Source organism: Melospiza georgiana, chromosome 5 (genome assembly GCF_028018845.1).
Source record: "Melospiza georgiana isolate bMelGeo1 chromosome 5, bMelGeo1.pri, whole genome shotgun sequence".
Taxonomy (NCBI): Eukaryota; Metazoa; Chordata; class Aves; order Passeriformes; family Passerellidae; genus Melospiza; species Melospiza georgiana.
In genome coordinates, this window is record NC_080434.1 from 48525705 (window position 1) to 48531192 (window position 5488).

The following is a 5488-nucleotide window of genomic DNA, read 5'->3' on the forward strand; positions in this document are numbered from 1 at the left end:
CTTCCAAAGTTCCATCTACTCACCAGCTTCATTTTGGAACCTGTTTTAGCAGGAGAGAGGAGGAACAGGAGAGAGGCAAGGGGGCCAGAGGATGGCTGGAGCTTGCAGGGGATGGCTCTGCTGTGAGCAGTTTTTACCAGGCTCAGGAAGGAAAGAAGGAAAATAAGACTGGGGTGCTCAGACCTGCGGGATGTGCTGAGAAGTTGCAAAGTTTGGGGGCATTTAATGCCACACAATCTGGTTGTGTTAGGTATGGTGCAGGGACTGCTGGTGTGTTGAGATTGCCAGGCATGACTTTACCACATCCTTACAAGACTGGGTCACTTCCTTGCCTTACCCAACACTCTCCCCTTATACATTCAAAGAATACATTCCCTGTATGTACAGCATTATTTGAGGGTTTATTCTGGCGTGGTTTTGCACTGTTACTGTTAGCTTCTCACCAGAATCCAGGCCTTTGATCCATACATGCAATTTATGTCATTGTTTTCCCAAAACAATTATCACCTTAAGTGTTTAACTGCATTAAAATACATCAGGGCTGCTATCTTCCAACAAAGCAATTTAATTACTCCTATGGTAATGTCTTCATTATCTGCAAATGAAGCAAACTTCTTATCAGCAGCAGATTTTGCCACAGATTTTGTATAATTCTCACAGTTGTAGAACTACTAAACAGTTTTGGCCCATAAGCTGAGACCTTTGGCACTCAACTCCCTGGCACCACGTTAATGACTATCATAACTCCTTAGAGACTGGTCTGTAAACCAGTTTGTAAATCCAGCTAGTTCTCTGTGTCTGTATGATATGGTACAAAGTCAAGTGCCTTAAGGGAATCCAGATATATTCTGTGAGAACAGTTACTTATCAACAGAAGTTACAGTCCTACCAAAAGGCCAAGAAAACTATAATATAAAGTTTTTTTACATTAAGGATCTTCCATGACCCCCATACTTACAGTGACACTGCTGATGATTCAGTAGTTGGTGGGTCTTAAAATATGCAGGGAACTTTATTCCAAATTAGAGCATTTATAGCAGGACCATGCAATATAACTTCTTTCTTCTTCTATGACTGTCCTCAGGCCAAACATCAGTGGTGTGAGAAACCCTCAGTCATTTGAATTAATCATGCTTCTATGGTAGCAACAGGAGGAGTTTAATCCTTTCTATAGTGCGAATACTGGTATCAGGATGGGACTGGTGGCTGGAACTGGGAGTGTGACAGTGTGAAGTGGGGCTCTGGCAAAGGGCTCTGCCAGGAGATGCAGACAGGCAGTGCAGAGGAGGACCAGGACCACAGAGACCTGGGCTCCTGGGAGCTGCTCCAAAACTGCAGCTGTTCCTGTGATTCTGTCATGTTTAGGTGCCTGCTCTGATAGCTAATGGGGCACTTCTGAGAGCTCTTTAGTGGTCAGTGCACTGCCTGCATCCTGCCTCTCCTCTGCTTCCTCTTCTTTCTCCCTTCCTCTCCCCCCAGTTCATTTTATGGTCTGTCTGTCCCCCAGATTTCCTACTCCAACCTTCTGTCCCCTGCTGACACCATTACTTTGCTGCCAGCAGCTGTAGAAATTTTTTCTCCCCACGAGATACACTCCCTGCAGGTGTGTGTGGACAAAGGGGGAGGAAAGTGAGAAAAAAGTCTCAGAAAAAAGCCTCAGAACTGCTGAATCATCTGCTATTTTTACAAAGAGTAAGGGCATAAATGAAATGAACAAAGGGAGTCACTGCTTAATAGTCACCATAGTCTGTGCTTTGAATAGCAAGAGCCATGATTCTGCTTTCTCATTCATTCCTGGGCTGTGAGTGCCCTTCTCATGTGCTGGGAGCTGAAGAGCAGCAGGGCTTGGTCCATAAGCTTCCTATGAAATACCAGGTCAATAACAGGCTTCCACAACCTTCTTGTTCCTCAGATTCCAAGCTTGCTCTGGCCAGAAGTGAGACCACACCCAAGCAGAGGCCCTTGGGTGGATATACAGAAATAGTATTAATTGATAGTAATGCTACAAAAATGAAACCTTTCCACTGTGTCACAAGGGCCAGAGAAATTCCTCTGTGTGTGAAATTAGATCTGTTGCAGAGTTTTTTTGTGAACAGCTGTGATTGCACCCACACTGTGTTTTCCCTTTTCACAGAGAGGGAGGAAAAGCAGCCTTTCCACAGCACTATTTCCAGATCTCAGTTCATGCATGGGTGCTTCTCTTGTCTGACTTGGGGCAGGTTCTAAACTCACAAGATGAGAGAAAATAAGGAGCAGTCTCTCCAAAGGAAGGGAAGTCTGAACAAGGCTCTCATGTCACTCAAATAATTCAACCCATCCTTCTGATAAGTGGATCCTAGAAAAAGGATCAAGATCCTAGAAAAAGCTCTCTAGCATGGACAGCCCTATGGTTAGTTTCTCACAGTGGTGATTTTCTGAATCTTTGTCTTTGCATCTGTCTGACTTTGAAACCTGGATTTCACTTGTCACATGAGAGGACAATCCCTCAGGGGGAATAGTACATGAAGATAGGTAGATGTGTTGTGGGAAGTTAATATTTGTTGTAAATATTTAACTTGATATCTGGAAAACTGGATTGGTTTTTAAGCAGCTTTGTTTATTCTCCTGCAGAAGGGTTGTTGCCTGCCAGACTTGTCAAAGGAGGTGTTCAGCAGGCCCACACATGTTTGTGTTAGGCAGCGTTTAGCTAAACCTTTGACAAAATATAAAGTATTGTTTATCATTACAATATATGGCACGTGCAAAAATTGAATACAGAGTGGAAGAAGCATGTTCCTGTCATAATATGTTCCTTTCAGAATTAAAGGCAGAACTGTTACTCTGGTTCTACTGAAAGAACCAACATTGTAACTTCAGTTATTTATAAGATACTTCTGACTACATCAGGCCCATCAGTGGTGAGACAGCACCAACAACGTTTAGCCCTTTAGACTGGAGTTTGGAAACTTAAAAATGTAGTCACTCTGCACACATCTTCAGTACCCATCCCCTAAAAACTGTAAACAGCAATGAGCTGTGCATAAATACACTTTTAAAGTCTTCATAAATAATTTTTCAAAAGTGTTTTCTGCTGACAGTGTTGTGAATGATAGACTGTGATCAGTATGTTGGTCTCCTTACCAAGTTACAAGGCACTTAACAAAATTGAGTTGAGCAAGCTTAACCATAGTCAAATTTAAATTATTCAGACAGAACAAGGTACTTGCTAAAGCATTGATTGGAATTTTTTAGTCTGGCTTACAATATATTTTGAGAAGAAAAGAGAAAAAGGAAAGGAAAGGGGAAAGCGGAAAGGGAAGGGAAAAGGGAAGAGCAAATTCAGTTTTGTCATGGTGTTAGCTACCAGTATTTCATTTTTATCAATCACTTGGAAATAGCTTAGTTGCTCTTAAAAAAACTGCAGAGTTCAACACACTTAAAATGCTGTGGTGACATGGAAATTGAATTGACATTGTGGTGACTCAGAACATTGGGAAAGGATTTATTGTTGTCGGGAAGATTCATGATTGATGTTCAGTTGCGAGTGCAGTGATTTTAATCACTTGGGTAACAGTGAGTGAAACCTTACATGTCTCCACCCGTATGAAGCAATCTTCTGTTCTGTCATTCAAAAAAAGTTCCCAAATTTGCTCTCCCAACATGGCTTTACTAACAGGCCAAGGCTGGAAGGAAGAAGACTTCATTGCACTCAAGAAGTTTTTAAAACAGTTTTCCTTCTGCACTTTTTTTAGCATGATAAAGCACCAAATCTTCAGAATGCAAAGTAATTGGAAAGTCAGGAACTTTCAAATGTGTTGAACGTTTGAAATGCTGCATACTGGAAAAGCTAGTATGTTTTAAATGTCTTTTTGCTTAGATTTGCAGAAAAATTGTTACTGAATAGGAGAGAGAGGGTATTCACATTGCACAGACAAAACTTTGCAATCAAATTAGGTTTATGCTCGATTTATTAATGGCTTGTATTTAACAAGGCTCTGTCTCTGTCTGAAGGCAGTATGCTAATGGTGACAAAAGTAATTGAGATTTGCAGTCAAGACAGGAAAATGTGTGACCGTGAGTAACCAAAATACTGTATGCAAACAAAAGATTTACCAAAGAAGCCTGAGATACTACATGAGTCTGGAGAGATACTACTTGAGTCTGGAGAGAAAACGAGAATATGTTATTTGAGATGTGGCATATCTCTGTATAATACAACTTCTGATCTTTTTTTTTTCTCTTCCCTGTTCTCTTTTGAGAAAGCTTTTGGCTATTTTGCACCGTATCGAAGGTATCCATCGCCATCTAGTGACACCACGTTATGCCTGAGTCTGAGCCTGTAACCGGAGCGTTCCCAGGGAGAAGCTGGTGCCCCAGGACTCCTGCCGCTCGTTCAGAAGTCTTGAGGGCAAGAGACCTCGGTCATGGCTTTGGTGGTCCAGGGCTCCCTCCTGAGGAGGTGGCTCAGAGAGGGGACAAATGTGCCTGGAGAGTTTCTCGTGGGACAGCTCTTGCCATGTCTGTGCAGTAGGGAGGTAGCACAGGTTTGTGTGTGCCCTGGCCTCTGCACTGACATTTTCCTGCCCACATTTTGGGGGCACTTGGAGAGGACACCCTGCACTTTCCACAGTGGAAGGAGTTCCCTGTATTTGGAGGATGCCATGAAGGAAATCCTACAGTGTAATCAGTCCCAGCACTTACTGATCTTCTTTTCTTCAAGACCAGCATTATTTAAAGCAGTGTCATGATGTTTTTCTTTTGGATTCTTGTATGGTAATTTTTTAATAAATCAAACGAGGGCTGATTTTACCCAGCAGGGATAAAATAACAAATAATTCATAGGACTGGCTAAAACATTCCCTCTGTCGTCCCTGCTGCTCAAATAAATGAGCTAACCTCAGTGAGGAGCTGAGTTAGTCACTGTGCCCTCTATCAGCAAGGACAAGTGAAAGGGAAGGCCCTGCAGGGAAACTAAAAGAAAATTAAAATTCATTTGTTTCCCAAAGCATGTTTTCCAGGGCCTAATTAAATGCATACCTTTTTGCTGAAGTCCACAAGAAGAACTATCATTACATTTCCTACTGCAAAAATATTATAGGGTTTGTAAATGAGAAGCAAATAGGGAAAATATTGTTTAGAAATCATGCTGGAAATAAGAGCAAGCTGTCCAGGAAGGGGGGCAGGAGACCTCTCAGAAGGGCTTGCAGGCAAATGGCCCTCTCATCATGGCTCCCAGCAAAGTCAAAGGAAAATAGACAGGTCTTGGTATGACAGGTCACCCACCATAAGTCAGTAGGCTTGATACAGAGATTCAGTTGCCCAGCTGCAGGTGGATCTTGATAAACAATTCGATGTAAAAAAAAAATCAGGACAAATGTATTCCATTATTTCCCTGCTGAATTATTTGCTTCCCTTCTAATGTTATCACAACATTCACCAAGCAGACTGGGATTTTTTCTTTTTCAGTAATGACTGCAACAGCAATATCATCCTTTAAGGTATACAGTAT